The 15,792-nt window shown below is 54.7% G+C and overlaps 1 long non-coding RNA gene across 1 annotated transcript; it reads right to left on the bottom strand.

The window, feature by feature from the left end:
• Positions 1-8,115: 8,115 nt before the first annotated feature.
• On the bottom strand, positions 8,116-11,357 carry LOC120393853. Its single transcript, XR_005592143.1, has 3 exons — positions 11,281-11,357; positions 10,201-10,355; positions 8,116-8,605 (listed from the first exon to the last, which is right to left on the bottom strand). It is a non-coding gene; the product is annotated as an uncharacterized LOC120393853 (long non-coding RNA).
• Positions 11,358-15,792: the final 4,435 nt, after the last annotated feature.

Genomic DNA, 15,792 nt, shown 5'->3' with positions numbered 1-15,792 from the left:
GGCTGGGATGCTTTAGTTGGGAATTGGTCCTGATTTGAGCAGGGGGTTGGGCTAGATACCTCCTGAGGTCCCTTCCAACCATGATATTCTATGATTCTATGACTTCTGCGGGGGGAGGCATGCTGGACAGCGCCAAGGATTGGGGAGACAACCAGGTGTGAGCCCAGGGTGCAGAGAGAGCTGGGGGAGGGTCTGTGTGTCTGTAACACTTCCCTGTCCACTCCCACAGATGGAGTCCAAGAGAGATAGGAAGGAGAGGACGAGAACCCCAGTACTAAAGAAAAATAAGGTGCATCCTAGCTGGACCTGGGGCTCTGTGGGGTTAATACCAGTGGAAGGGACAAGAGTCTCTTGTGCAGCGTGACTATGCTGGGTGCAGCAGTGGGGTGCTTTCCAATTGTAGCTGTGACAACATCATGCAAAGGGGGTTCAGGGTAAGCCCTGGGGTGTGGGTGATGCGAGAAGGAGAGCCTAGCCATCACGGCAGATTGTGATGATAACTTTTGTTTTTCCCTCTTGTGTTGTGTTTGGCACCAAGGGGAAAGAAATGTGGGGGTGGAGAGGGAGGGGAAGAGGGGAAAGAGTCCAGCCCAGTGGTGAGATGGAAAACGAGTGAGAGCAGAAGCGTTGTTGATGCCAGGCAAGACAATCACCAACGAAATCATGCTGCCCGAGCATGGTGAGATTTTCCCAGGGCCCCCCGAGTTGCCCGAGGCCCCTGGGCATGGGCCCCCTGTGCGTTAAGCCGCCACTGCAATGGCTGCAGGGCTCAGGATACCGCTTCCCAGCATGCCTGGAATGCCGGGCGGAGACGGAACATGCGGGGAGCTACTACCAGAGCCAATCAGAAGTCAGCGCTCGGAGACAAAGGGGTCAGTTTACATTTGGTTATTGGCTGTTGGTGGAGTGGAGCAGAGGGAGCCAATCAGAAGCCAGCGCTCGGAGACAAAGGGGTCAGTTTATATTTGGTTGTTGGCTGTTGGGGGAGTGGAGCAGAGGGAGCCAATCAGAAGCCAGCGCTCGGAGACAAAGGGGTTGGTTTCCATTCGGTTGTTGGCTGTTGGTGGAGTGGAGCTGAGGGAGACGCGTCACAGCCTGGGAGGTGCCCATTGACACTCAGACCGAAGACCCGGTAAGAATCCCTTTTGCTTGTTTTCCTTGTGAATTTCAAGCCGGCCAAGGAGCACAGGGCAGCATCAGCCCCTAGAGAACTGATACTCAACTCCCATTCTGCTGCGCAGGGGCTGGGAGGGAGCTGGTTGGGGCGGGTCGGGCCCCTTGTCAATGCTGTGATTGTTGATGGGTTACTAGTCTAGTTGCTCCTGTTCTTTCCTTAACCCCAGGCCTTTCTTCCCTCTGCCCAATAAGCTCCCTCACTTGTTGTGTTGTTACTGGGAGATTGTGATAGATTTGTACCCTTGTGCCTGGATGACAATCCTAGTCTGTTATTGGGCACCAAACACTTCCCCAGGGCACAGCAGCCCTTGTGACTCAGGCACTAGGAGGGGCCCCCTGGGGTGGAGTCAGCAGGGGCCAAGAGAGTCCTGCACTTCGGACGGAAGAATCCCATGCACCGTTACAGGCTGGGAACCGCCTGGCTAAGCAGCAGTTCTGCAAAAAAGGACCTGGGGATTACAGTGGACAAGAAACTAGATATGAGTCAGCAGTGTGCTCTTGTTGCCAAGAAGGCTAATGGCATTTTGGGCTGTATAAGTAGACGCATTGCCAGCAGATCAAGGGACGTGATCATTCCCCTCTATTCGACATTGGTGAGGCCTCATGTGGAGTACTGTGTTCAGTTTTGGGCCCCACACTACAAGAAGGATGTGGAGAAATTGGAAAGAGTCCAGCGGAGGGCAACAAAAATGATTAGGGGGCTGGAGCACATGACTTATGAGGAGAGGCTGAGGGAACTGGGATTGTTTAGTCTGCAGAAGAGAAAAGTGAGGGGGGATTTGATAGCAGCTTTCAATTACCTGAAGGGGGGTTCCAAAGAGGATGGAGCTCAGCTGTTCTCAGTGGTGGCAGATGACAGAACAAGGAGCAATGGTCTCAAGTTGCAGTGGGGGAGGTCTAGGTTGGATGTTAGGAAACACTATTTCACTAGGAGGATGGTGAAGCACTGGAATGGGTTCCTAGGTGGAATCTCCATCCTCAGAGTTTATTAGGGCCCGGCTTGACAAAGCCCTGGCCGGGATGATTAAGTTGGGGTTGGTCCTGCTTTGAGCAGGGGGTTGGACTAGATACCTCCTGAGGTCCCTTCCAACCCTGAGATTCTATGATTCTAAGGACCCAGGTTCCATCCCCCCTGAGGCAAGACAGGCCCATTGCTGAGAGGCTTTGTTGCCCCAGACTCACGGCTGCTCCCTGCTCAGTTCCAGGATGGACGTGCTGAGAAGGTATCTCAGGAGGAAGGTGGCCCCGGAGCCAGAGGGGACCAGCTGCCAGCGTCCCCAGACAGAGAGCTGCCCCTCCATCCGCATGGCATGTGAAGCAGGCCCCGGCCACCCCAGGAGATGGTCCTGCTCGGCCTTGCTCACTGGGAGGAAACCAGCCCCCAGGGCTGGTGCTGAGCAGAGAGAGACAACATCCAGGCCGAGATGGAGGTGGCCTAAGTTCAATCTGGGCAGGCAGGACTCAGCCCATGGCAGGAGCCAGGCAACGCAGCTCTGGGTTTGCTTCTGCTGGAAGGCCTGCCCTCATCCCAGCTGCGTGGGCCAGCAGGAGGCATTCCCAGGGCAGGAGCTGGGGGATCGCTGCCTCAGCTGCTTAACTGTTGCCGGAGAGGAGAGCAGCTACTCTCTGGAGGTTCTCTGCAACACGGAGGCTGAGTGGTCCTCCACTGCAGGTGAGGAGACCCCCTGGGCATGGGGAGGAGCAAGGGCCATTAACACCCAGTCGCTCTGTCCCAGTCATTGTGGGGATCCCAGCCCAGGGGTCTGGCCAGAGCCACGTGAGCTCAATGACATCAGCGGGAGTTGCAGAGCCACCCCCTGCAATGGGGCATGGGGGGAGCTTCTGGGAAGTGGGTCCCTGATGATTTGGAGCAACTCCCAGGGAGGATGGGACAGTGAAGGGCCCACTCTGCCATGGGGCCACAGGGCTGAGGGTCTATGGGAGGGGCAGTGTGGGGAACTCTCTGCCATGGGGCTCTGGGACTGAGGGGCAGTGTGGGGATCTCTCTGCCATGGGGCCCTGGGACTGAGGGGTCTGTGGGAGGGGCAGTGTGGGGATCTCTCTGCCATGGGGCCATAGGGCTGAGGGTCTGTGGGAGGGGCAGTGTGGGGATCTCTCTGCCATGGGGGCATAGGGCTGATGGGTCTGTGGGATGGGCAGTGTGGGGATCTCTCTGCCATGGGTCATTGGGGCTGAGGGGTCTGTGGACGGGGCAGTGTGGGGATCTCTCTGCAATGGGTCCTGGGGCTGAGGGGTGTGTGAGAGGGACACTGTGGGGATCTCTCTGCCTTTCGATGCTTACATGGGAGGGAGAAACATTAAATCTGCTCTCCCCATCCCTTCTCACCCCTGTCCTTCCTCTTCCCCCCTCCCCAGCAAGAGTCACCCTCTGCCCTTGTCTCTCTGATGCAGAGACCCCCACAGACCAGTCAGAGAAGGACTTTGCCCCTGAGGAAAAGACAGAGGAGGATGAAGACCCTGACACAGAAAGAGAGGAAGAGGAGGAAGATCTAAAGACAGAGGAGGAGGAGAAGCAGGAAGAGCAAGTCCTGATTAGTGAAAAAGAGGAGGAGGTGGAGGAGCTAGTGATGAAAGAGGAGGAGAACATTACCACTGAGGAGGAGGAAGACCTGGACACAGAGGAGAAGGGGGAGGAGGAAATATCTATAGAAGAGAACAAGGAGGAGGATGAGAACCTGTTTGCAGAAAAGGAAGAAGAGGAGGAGGAGGAAGAGGAAGAGGAGAATGTGTCTGCAGAAAAGGAAGAAGAGGAGGAGGAGGGGGGGGATGTGTCTGAAGAGAAGGAAGAGGAGAATCTGACTACAGAAGAGGAAAAGGAGGAGGAGAACTTGTTTGCAGAAGAGGAAGAAGAGGAGGAGGAGGAGGAAGAGAACGTGTCTGCAGCAGAGGAAAGGAGGAGGAGGAGAATGTGTCTGCAGCAGAGGAAAGGGGGAGGAGGAGAATGTGTCTGCAGCAGAGGAGAGGAGGAGGAAGAGAACTTGTCAGCAGAAGAGGAGGAGGAGGAGGACCTCTGCACAGAAGAGGAAGAGGACTTGATCACTGAGGAGGAGGAAGAAGAAGGTAAAGGAAGAGGAAGAAAGGAACACCTGATCATGGAGCAAAAGGAAGAAGAGAAGGACCTGGCCATGGAGCAGGAAGAGGAGCACCTGCCTGTGGAGGAAGAGGAAGAGGACCTGGCCACAGGAGTGGAGCACCTGGCCATGGAGCAGGAGGAAGAGGAGGAGGACCTGGCTCCAGAGGAGAAAGAGGAAGACCTGGCCATGGAGAAGGACCAGGCCACAGAGGAGGACAAGGAGGATCTGGGTCAGGAGGAGGAGAAGGGAGAGGACCTGGCAATGGAGGAGGACGAGGATGTGGCCATGCAGGGGGAAGAAGAAGAGGCGGAAGAAGAGGTAGAGGACCTGACTATAGACTAGGAGGACCCAGGAATGGAGGAGGATGAGGATGTGCCGATGCAGGGGGAAGAAGAAGAGAAGGAGGTGGACCTGGCAATGGAAGAGTAGGAGCAAGAGGACCTGGCCAGAGAGGAAGATGAGAAGGAGGAGAACCTGGCCACGGAGAAGGAGCAGGAGGAAGAGGACCTGACCAGAGAAGAGGACGAGGAGGAAAAGGAGGAGGAGAACCTGGCCACAGAGGAGAGGGAGGATCTGGCCAGAGAGGAGGAAGTGGAGGAGGGGGAGGACCTGGCCATGGGAATGGAGCACGTGGTCATGGAGAAGAAAGCAGAAGAGGACGACTTGGATGAGGAGGAGGATAAGGAGGGCAAAGCCAAGTCCTCCTCCACCTCCATGGCCAATTCCTCCTTGCCCAGATGCATAATCCATTCCCATTGCCAGACTCTTGCCCGCGGTGACAATGAAGGAGCAGGAGAACTTCTGGGCTGCACAGTCGGGTGTCACGGGGACGTCTGTGGGAGCAGCCATTGACAGTGTGTTCTGTGTGGGCCATTTTCCTTCTCTGACCCAGGGGTTCTCTGCTCCCAGAATCTCAGCCAGGGAGGCCACCCTGCAGAATATGGCCCCGCAGTTTGGTGATGGGCTGCAGGAGTCACCACGTAGCTGTGCAGCAGCCATAGCACCTGCATTGACCAGGGACCAAAACCTGCAGCCCTCACAGCCCAGGCTGCCCCCACGGATGGCAATGGGAGTGTAGCCTGGGCAACTAGCTGCTGGGCCAGGGCATATAGAGAGGACTCAGAGATGCAGCAAACCAGTGGGCAGAGAAGTGAAGGAAGTAAGGGAAAGAGGAGAGCGAGGAGATCGGGGGAGCTGCTGCAGTCAAGGGACCCCAGCCAGAAGAGAGAAGCTGGGTGGGTTAGACACACAAAGTCCTGCATCTTGGCAGGGGTTAGACTAGATGAACCTTGCCAGAGGCGGCGAGTTATATGGGCCTGTGGTGCCCGGGCTCCAGCAAATTCAGGGCCTCGAGGGGCCCGGCTCCACCAATGTTCAGGGCAGGGTTTCTCCCCCAGCCCGACCTGCCACTCCCACGTGCCACCCCCAGAGCATCCCCCGGCCCTGCCTGCCACCCCCACGTGCCTCCCCCGGCCCTGCCTGCCACCCCCACGTGCCTCCCCCAAGCGTCTCTGCCTGCCCCCTGCATCTCCACACTGTGCTCCCTCACTGGCCGCTGCCACTGCAGGCTACAGGGAGGCGCTGGGGGCAGGCTGAGGCGGCTGCTGCGCCTGTGGAAGTAGGAGGCGCATGGCAGCCTCCCGCCCCACCAGGTGACTCCAAGTCGAATCTGAGGAGGGCTTATCCCGGTTGGACCTCCTGAGCAGCAGCCTGGTGGGGCCTGGGTGAGTGTCTTGTCCCTGGGAATCCTCCTCTGGCCCCACCCCAGCCCCAGGGCAGCCTTCCTGCTGCACCCCAAACTCCTCATCCCTGGCCCAGACCCACACCCTGCACCCCCGCCTGCCCCCCCACGCCCCGGCCCAGCCCCGAGCCGGCACCCACCACTCAACCCCCCGCTCCCACCCAGCGCCCCCCCCCCCCTCCTGCACCCCAAACCCCGGTCCCATCCCAGACTCTGCACCCAGCCCCCAAGCCCCCTCCTGCACCCCAACCCCCAGTCCCAGCCCAGACCCTGCACCCAGAACCCAAACCCCCTCCTAGAGCTTGTGCCCCTTCTGCACCCAACCCCAACCCCTGGCCCAGCCCAGACCCTGCACCCAGCACCCAAACTCCCTCGTTTGTACCCTTTGCTGCTCCCAAACCCCAACCCCTGTCCCAGCCCAGACCCTGCACCTAGCACCCAAACCCCTCCTGCACCCCAACCCCCTGTCCCAGCCCAGACCCTGCACCCAGCACCCAAACCCCCTCCGAGAGCTTTGTCCCCCATCTGCACCCAAACCCCAACCGCCTGTCCCAGCCCAGACCCTGCACCTAGCACCCAAACCCCCTCCTAGAGCTTGTGCCCCCTTCTGCACCCAACCCCCAACCCCCTGTCCCAGCCCAGACCCTGCACCCAGCACCCAAACTCCCTCGTTTGTACCCTTTTCTGCTCCCAAACCCCAACCCCCTGTCCCAGCCCAGACCCTGCACCTAGCACCCAAACCCCCTCCTGCACCCCAACCGCCTGTCCCAGCCCAGACCCTGCACCCAGAACCCAAACTCCCTCCTAGAGCTTGTACCCCCTTCTGCACCCAAACCCCAACCCCCTGTCCCAGCCCAGACCCTGCACCTAGCACCCAAACCCCCTCCTGCACCCCAACCGCCTGTCCCAGCCCAGACCCTGCACCTAGCACCCAAACTCCCTCCTAGAGCTTGTGCCCCCTTCTGCACCCAAACCCCAAACCCCTGTCCCAGCCCAGACCCTGCACCCAGAACCCAAACTCCCTCCCAGAGCCTACACCCCAAACCCCCTTCTTCACCCAAACACCCTCCCTGGACCTTGCAGTGCCTTCTAACCTGATGGGTCTATAATTCTTTGATTCTAGCATCTGTCACCTAAAAAGAAGGGCTGGCGTGTCTGGATTTCCTCCGCATCCTCTGCAGTGAAGACAGAAGCAAGGAACTTTTTTAGCTTCGCCGCAGTGGCCTGGTCTTCCTGGAGTGCTCCTTTAGCACCGATTGCCTAGTGGCTTTGCTGACCGTTTGGCAGACTTCCTGCATCCCATGTACCCCCTCCGCAAGCAAAAACAAGGAGCGCCGCCCCCCCTCCGAGCGTCACACCGCCCAAGGCCCCGCCCCCGAGCGTCACCCAAGCCCCGCCCCGAGCGGCGCCCACCCAGTCCCCACCTGAGCGGCGCCCACCCACATCCCGCCCCGAGCGACACGTCGCCCAAGTCCCCACCCCAGCCGAGCACCGCCCAAGTCCCCGCCCCAACACGGCACCACACCTCCTAAGACCCGCCTCCCCCCAGCGCCGCCTGGCCAAACAAAAAAAAATAAAACCAACCCCCGAGTGCCGCCCCCCTCCCAAGGTGCCGCCCCAAGCATGTGCTTGGTAGGCTGGTGCCTGGAGCCGGCCCTGATCCCATGTACTTAACAACCCTTTGCTGTTAGTTGTTGTGCCTTGGCTAGTTGCTCTTCACGTTCATTTTTGGCCTCTGCCCTATACTTTTCATTTGACTTGCCAGAGTTTACGCTTCTTTGTCTTTTCCTCACTAGGATTTGACTTGCCAATTGTGAAAGGTGCCTTTTTAATGATCTTAGAAAGGCTCTAGCGGCTGCACCAGCGCGAGCCTCTCCTAAACAAGGCCTGCCATTTTACTTGCACCTGGCAACTACTCCAGCAAGCACTGGAGCTGTTTTGCTGCAAAAACAAATTGGCCAGGTGAGACCGATGGCCTATGGTTCCAAAACTCTCAGTGAGGTGGAGGCGAGGTTTTCAGCTTGCGAACGTGAGATATTCGCCCTGGTATGGTCCCTAACACATTGGGAATATTTAAGTGGCACAGCTCTCATTGTGGTGAGGACATGCCATACTCCAGTAAAATATGTCATTTCTGGAAGAATTAATGAGGGAAGGGTATCCTCTCCCCGGCTGGCGGGATGGACTCTAAGTCTGGTCAATCGGGATATTCGTACTGAGAAGATCCCCCCCATACGAGAATCCTTCCCTATGCTCCGATTACCGCAGGAGATGAGCACGAATGTCCGTTGCCAGATCCTGATTTAGACTTACTATCTCCATTCTTCTTAGCAACATCCTGGGAAGAAGTACAAGGAAAAGGGTTAACACTCTGGGCAGTTGATGGGAGTGCTTGTCACCACGAAGGGCATCCTGTTGCAGGGTTTGCTGCAATCCAGGAGGGGACACAGCAAGTGGTGCAGGGTACGGTGAGGCCGCCGTCAGCACAAGCTGCACAATGAATTGCGGTCCTGGCAGTATCGTCTGGGGTAGCACCTGAGGAAAACATCTGTCTGTGTTCTGCTTCTAGTTGGGTGGTTCAAGCCCTTCCCATCTGGAAGAAAAGAGTTCAAAGTAAAAGCCCATACGAAGGTGTTCGGTTCTGACCACGCTTGACAATCAGGCCAATCAGCTAGCAAAACAAGCTGCTAGGTTAGGATCAGCATATACATGGGATAAGACCCAATTTCAGCTGCTGTAGTTAAGATGCCGTCTCCAGATGTGTCAGCAGGCCATGGCATCTTGACCCTGCAAAAACAGGATAATGATCTCCAAGCCCTTTTAACAGCAGGGAAACATCAAGGATATGTAAGGACAAAAACGGATTGATTATAGCAACATCACCAAACTGTGAATTACCTGTACTGGTTATGCCAATAACTCCACGAAAAGAACTAATAACTGTAGCTCATGGCCAGGGACACTATGCTGCGTCCAAATCTTTGGAACGGGTGTCTAAGTGGCGTGGTTGCCTAACATAAAGGAGGAAATACTGGAACAAACCTTTTCTCGATTTGGTATCCCATCAGAAATAGATTCAGACAGAGGACCACACTTTGTGGGTGAAGTCACAAAAGCGCTGTGTGCGGCCTTAAACATCAAACAGCGGTTGCACATAGCTGCTCACCCGCAAAGTCTGTTATCGTCGAGAGGCTAATAGAGCCATGAAAACTGCTCTTAGAAAAGTAATAGATGTGCAAGGAAGGGATTGGGATAGCAAACTCCCATATATCCTAGCGGCCATGCGATCTACTAGAACTGTGTGAGGGTTTTCACCGCACGAGATGCTAACTGGGAGAATTATGCACACCCCTGAACTTTAGTGGGTGGGAGGAGTTCCACCGGATGAGTACCTTCCCAGGGTGCAAATAGACTTATACATGTCACAGTTGCTAGACACCATCAGCAGTCTTCAACATCGAGTAGCTCCTCAACTAAAAGCTAATAACCAAGTCATTAGTGCTTGGTTAGGCCACATTAATGATGTAGGATGGGTGGTTGGTACAAAGGTAATGTTTAGGTATTATATAGAAAAGGCCATGTCCTTAGTCCTCGTTGGGTGGGTCCAGTTATCATAACAAACGGAGCAAGTGCCTCTGTATATCAGGTTCAAATACCAGCAAAGAAGGGGATCAAATTAAAGTGATTCCATAGCAGCCAGGTAAAGGAATGGAAAGGAAATCAACCCATTTAACTGTGCCAATCATATTTTCTCTTCCATTCCTAGATCGACATGACCGCCATCATCCTATTCTCTATGTATATAGGTTGCACTGTATTTGTTAAGGTTTGGTTAATTGATTTGGTTGAAGGTGACCATCTGTTCTGTATAACAGGAGTCATTATGCCACAGAGGATCCCATGGCCACCCTGGATCCTTTGGAACAAAATGACCCCATTTCTGTTTTAATGATCAAGGAAGAACCGTGCTGTGTGCTCAAGTGGGTCAAAGAAAGATCGAACAAGGCAGGTATATTTCAAGCAGTAATTTCAGAAATGTGCCTTAACTATCAGGCTGCACCTGTGGGATGCAGAGAAAAAACAGAAATGTCATGTAAGTGGGATATAGTAAAACCTCTTTTGGGAATTGTACCAAACTTAGGGTGCCCAACAGTTCTCAGATTTGCGGTTGCATTAAATTGGAAGTACCTGAGCATGTACCATGGGGTGGGTTTCTGGAAATATATCAGCTCCTTGGGTTCATGAAAGACCTAGTGCCATGTTCAGAATTAGTACTCCAGCACAGTCCTTCCTTCTCGGCTCTCAATGTACTGTTGTATCCACACCTTCTTGCGATAGTTCGTCTATGCAGGAAATGGATGTAAAGCAGGAAGAGTCTTTTCATTGTAAAACTTTCTACTGCAGTAAGATCAAGGTTAAATTTTCCGTAAATAGTTAGACTTGTATAGGAGGTTTAAAATGAATGTTACAACGGCAGACTCTGGTAAATGGTCTATGGTAGGTCCGTATGGAATAAGAGTATACCAATTTGTTTTGGTTCTTCCTTCTCCTATTCCTAGTTTAACTGGTCCCGTGGTAATTAGGAAGAAGCAAATCAAACAGTTATTACACATCCCCAGTCTGCGATAAGGAATGTTTTAATCAGCACTACCCCTCTGTAATACTATGGTTGTATTTGGGTTCAATGCAAATTTTTCGCCATGTGACAATTTATTCATCGGGTGGGTCATAATTTGGCAAAGCCACAGGTGTCGGCAGTTACATCTTTTAAAACAGGTGTAACACCGACAAGAGGGGAAATGTTAATTTCAGTATACATGTTTGCGAATTATTCTGTATAAAAGTTAAAATAAGTTCTGTAAATCAAAAGGCCATTTTGTTTTGGTAAAAGGACAAGGCGACCTCCATTGGGGGTCAGGTTCTTGTTCCTCAGTACCTAGAAAAGGCGGGAAAGTGGGAAGAGCAGGAATCTGACCTTGCCCAGCAACAGCTCCCTACAGAGACCAATGAGGGGAGGGGCCAGGGCACTGGCTCTTGAGCTTTTGAGCTGTCAGAGGTGCAGGTGGCTGCTCTCTCTCCTGGTGCGGTACAATCTTGCCACTGGCTATGGGCCTGCAATAGCTACTTACTAATTAAGTTGGGGTTGTTTGTTTGTTGTTTTGGGAAAGCAAACTTGCATACACGGACCTGGTCCGATTAGTTAGATCAATCGTGCACTCAGGACGACGCAAAGCGGGTTAGGGTGGGAGTTAAGATAGGGATACGTACCTGTCTGTTTCATCTGTTGTCCACAGTCAGTGTTCACTACTGGCTTCTCTTTTCTGGATCCTGCACCCCTTTATCGCTGATGTCTGTAAAGATAGAACATCTTGTATTATAAGTGCCTGTGTGTTATTCGAATCTCCAGAATCATTAATCCATTCCCCTTTCCATTCCTTCCTCTCCCTTAGCAAATAAAGTGTTGTTGTTTTATTTTATAGCTTTGTGTGTGTGGAGTTCATTAAAGTCAGCTCTGATAGATGGCCTTAAAAGGGGACTCAGCGGAGATAAACTGCAAGGCTCCCGAGATCTTCTGATCAGATCGGCCTAGAGAGATAAAAATCCTTACGCTTGTTGAACCTCATCAGATCTCTTTTGGCCCAGTCCTTCTTGAGAGTGGGAAGGGGCTGGGACAGCAGCTTAAAGCCACATCTCCCCAGGGCAGCACAGCACAGCGTGCAGCGCAGGGGGCACATTTCAGTTAGTTTCACTTTGTGCAACTTAACCCTGAGGTTCTCAGCCCTGTGAATGAGACTGTGGAATTACCCAGCCCGTGGGAAAGACTGTGAGTGTAAAATATTCCCCAGGGTTGTTCCATCCCTGGGGGACCATCTGCCTCTGGAGGCTGGGGATGGAATCAGGACCTTTCACTGCCAGGCTTCTGCTTATGACCAGGACTACGTCAGCCGTGATCAAGTCTAAACAGTGACTTCCAATGAGCCTTAGCCCACCGACTGTTGTTAACGGGCAAGGCGGAAAGGCCTCAATTTACAACAATGGCCTAATTTTGGGTACCTCAGTTTCTCCTTTGAACTACAGGACTGCAGGAACTTGTTCCAACTGCAGCCACAGCTGCATGTGGAGTCCTTGGGCACTGCAGGTGTCCAGCCCCTACGCATGTAAAGGCAGGATCCCATATTTGGATCTGACATCAAGAGACATTCTTGAAATCTGGCCCCAGCCCACCACTGTGCTCTGCCTCCCATGCTGCCCAGGGTGGGCCAAAGGGGCTGTAGGGAAGGGTAAAGCCCTCCCCACCCTGGGAAATTCCTCCCACACAGGTGCCACTTGTGCCTCCCAGCAGCTGTAGGCACAAGGAGTGCTCGGGAGGGGAGCATGGACAGGCTGGAGGGGAGGGGTGGAGCAGGGATAGAGGTGTGACCAGGGTGAAGCTGCACCTCAGTTTTATACAGGGCCGCCGAGAGGGGGCAAGAGGGCAATTTGCCCCAGGCCCGGGCCCGCAGGGGCCCCTACGAGTTTTCGGGGCCCCTGGAGCAGGGTCCTTCACTCGCTCCGGGAGCCCGGAAAACTCTTGCGGGCCGGGCCCTTGGAGCTTCTTCTGCTCCCGGTCTTGGCGGCGGGAATCCTTCCGCTCTGGGGTGGAAGGACCCTCTGCTGGCGAATTACTGCGAAGTGGGACCCGCCGCCGGCGTGCAGCCCGGTCTTGGCGGTAATTCGGCAGCAGGGGTCCCCGCCACGGGTCTCCGGGGCACCGGTGGCGGGTCCTGGAGCGGAAGGACCCCCGCCACCAAATTACCGCCGAAGCGGGACCCGCCGCCGAAGACCCCAGGCCCCCGGAATCCTCTGGGCGGCCCTGGTTTTATACCCTGGCAAAGCCACTAACACCATTAAAATGAGTGCAGCACACTACTCAGCTGAGCTGCAACCTCTATATTAACCATGTAGTTAAAGTGCTGCAGCGTCGTACTCAGGAACTAGCAGCATCTGCAGCAGCATCTCTGCTCAGCCCAGCTTCCCCAGCACAGCTGAATTCCCTCCTTCTCCCAGACGGCTGCTTTCCCGACTCCTGCCCCAGTCCCCTCAGGCTGCTCCCAGATCCTCCTGCAGTGGAATGGACACGTGGCCTGAGAGCCCAGGACACTGGATTTCTCTGTTCACCCCACACCATGGACCCTGCAGGAGCGCTAGTGCAAGCTCCCTCACCCGCTGCCCTTGATCACTGGTTTGCAGCCCCAGCTGGGGAAAGCTCATTCTCCATGGACCAATGAGTCCCTGGTCTCTCTGCTGGGACTCACAGACAGGGAGAAAATCGGTGCAGGCCTTGCTGGGTGTGGTTACGGGTGACGGGGTCACCTACCCCACTAGGGCCCAGGCCGAGATCCCAGCACATTCCACGCTAGCCCCTGACCTGCCATCAGATGGACTTTCAGCTTCTGTCCCTGTGGTGGGGAGGCATTGGGTCATTGCCCTGGGAGCTGCTGGGCGAGGAGGCGATTTACCTGCTCACAGACCCAATGGGCTAGTTTTACTTTGGTTATTATAGTTGAAAAGTCATGGAAGATGGGAGAGATTCCAGCAGACTGGAAAAGGGCAAATGTAGTTCCCATATATGAAAAAGGAAATAAGGACAAGCCAGGCAGTTACAGACCAGTCAGCTTAACTTCTGCACCAGGAAGATAATGCAGCAAACAATTCAGGAATCCATCTGAAAACATCTAGAAGATAATAGGGAGAGAAGCAATAGCCAGCTTGGATTTATCAAGGACAAGTTGTGTCAAACCAGCCCCCGATAGCTTTCTTTGACTGGGTAACAAACCTTGCGGATGGGGAAGCGGCAGATATGGTTTATCTAGACTTTAGGAAGGCTTTCAATGCAGTCTCACATGACCTTCTCCTTAACAAACTAGGGAAATACAACCTAGATGGAACTACTCTAAGGTGGGTGCATAACTGGTTGGGAAACTGTTCCCAGAGAGTAGTTATCAGTGGTTCACAGTCAGGCCGGAAGGGCATAAGGAGTGGGGTCCCACCATGCTCAGCTCTGGGTCCAGTTCTGTTCAATATCTTCATTCATGATTTAGATCCTGGCATAGAGAGTACAGTTACATAGTTTCAGAGCAGCAGCCGTGTTAGTCTGTATCCACAAAAGAACAGGAGTACTTGTGGAACCTTAGAGACTAACAAATTTATTTGAGCATTAAGCCACTGAGCCATCCCACCCCACTCCAGGGGCAGCCATGTGCTGGGGAATGACGCAGGGCAACAATTTCCCACCTACACAAGGACAAATCGCTGCAGATAACACGGGTGGAAAATGCCCCTCACGAGAGAAGATTTTAAACTGACGTTTGAGACTCATGGGGAGAACAGGAAATCGGGAGACGGAGAGCTGATCATTGGAGGAAAGGGAAATCGCCCCAGATTTTATAGCCCCGTGTGAGACACTGAGCGAGAAAAGGGGCAGAACTAGAGAGAATTTGTATCGGGGGCGAGAGGCAAGTGGCACAAACAGGGCCAGGATCAATTAACCCCCTCCCCTACCCCGCCCACCACTTCTCCCCCCACTTGGGAATTTCCTGGCTGCCCAGAGACAGTTCAACCCCCCGCTCCGCGTCCCACTGACCTTCCCCCTCCTACAACTCCAGCTTCTCCCCTCCCTGCCTGACACCCCCCATCTCCCCACACCACAGGATCCCCGCCAGGCCCCAGTCTCTGCCCCCAAATCCCAGCGATGCCGGGGCAGCTCCTGCTGCAGCTCCACTGGGGCTGAGGCAGCTCTGAGGCTTCTCCCAGGTTCCCCGGGGCAGAGTCACTTTCCTGCCCAGCCCCAGTGCCCCCCCCCGGGGTCTCTCACTCCCCGGGGGCTCCGTGGGAGGCTGGACACCAGGGATGCAGGACGGCAGGAATGGGGTGACAGGCCTCCTGTTCCTCAGTCTCACGGCGGGACCCAGGGGTTCGTCGCTCTCGGCTCGGGAGCACTGGGAAGACCCGACCGTGGAGGGCCGTCGCTGGGGACGGCCCGCGCAGGCGCTGAGCACGTCCTTATATCACTTCTGTGGCGGGAAAAGGGCTGAGGAGATAGAACGCTGAGGGCTGGTTTTGGCGGAAAAACCGGTTTGGACTGGTTTGAGCCTGTCCCTGATGGTAAACAAGTCCCCTCTCAGAGATGGAGTCCAGGGTCAATAGTTCATATGCTCCAGATTGGATCTTATTTTAAAGCCAGTGATTTACTTCGTAGACATCTTATTAACCAACTAATGGAACCTATTCAACAGTTCATACTTCTCACACCTAACAATGAGATAAAAAAAGAACACAGACAAGCCTTGTCAGTAACAGCTAATGTCCCAACTGGGACGCACGTGAGCTTGTTGCAGAGCTGCTGCTCAGGGATGGGAACCTCCTGGCACCCCAGCCTCCAAAATCACTCAGGCTGCACTTTCTGCACGACTAGGTGCTGGCTGAGGGGGGCGTGGGAATTGGTGGCCTCTGCTGCAGGTGATGGGAATCGCAGGTATTTAAAGCCATGGCCTAGAGGAGGGAAGTGCCTAACTCCAGAGTCTGCAGCTGCCTAGGGCCAGGGCTGAGGATTTAGAGCCCCTAGTGCTGCCGTTGCAAGGTTCAAGCACGCTCAGCCCTGGCATTGCCACCCCTCCTGTGGCTAGTAGCTGCAGCTGGCTAAGGCTGGCCTCTGGGAACTGGCCCCATGGCTGTAGCCAGAGAAGCTGCAGGTGGCTCTGTGACTACTGGGGCCATTAAGCTAGAGCAGCTAAAGACACT

Source organism: Mauremys reevesii, unplaced genomic scaffold, assembly GCF_016161935.1.
Source record: "Mauremys reevesii isolate NIE-2019 unplaced genomic scaffold, ASM1616193v1 Contig35, whole genome shotgun sequence".
Taxonomy (NCBI): Eukaryota; Metazoa; Chordata; order Testudines; family Geoemydidae; genus Mauremys; species Mauremys reevesii.
This window is presented reverse-complemented; position numbering and strand designations above follow the sequence as displayed.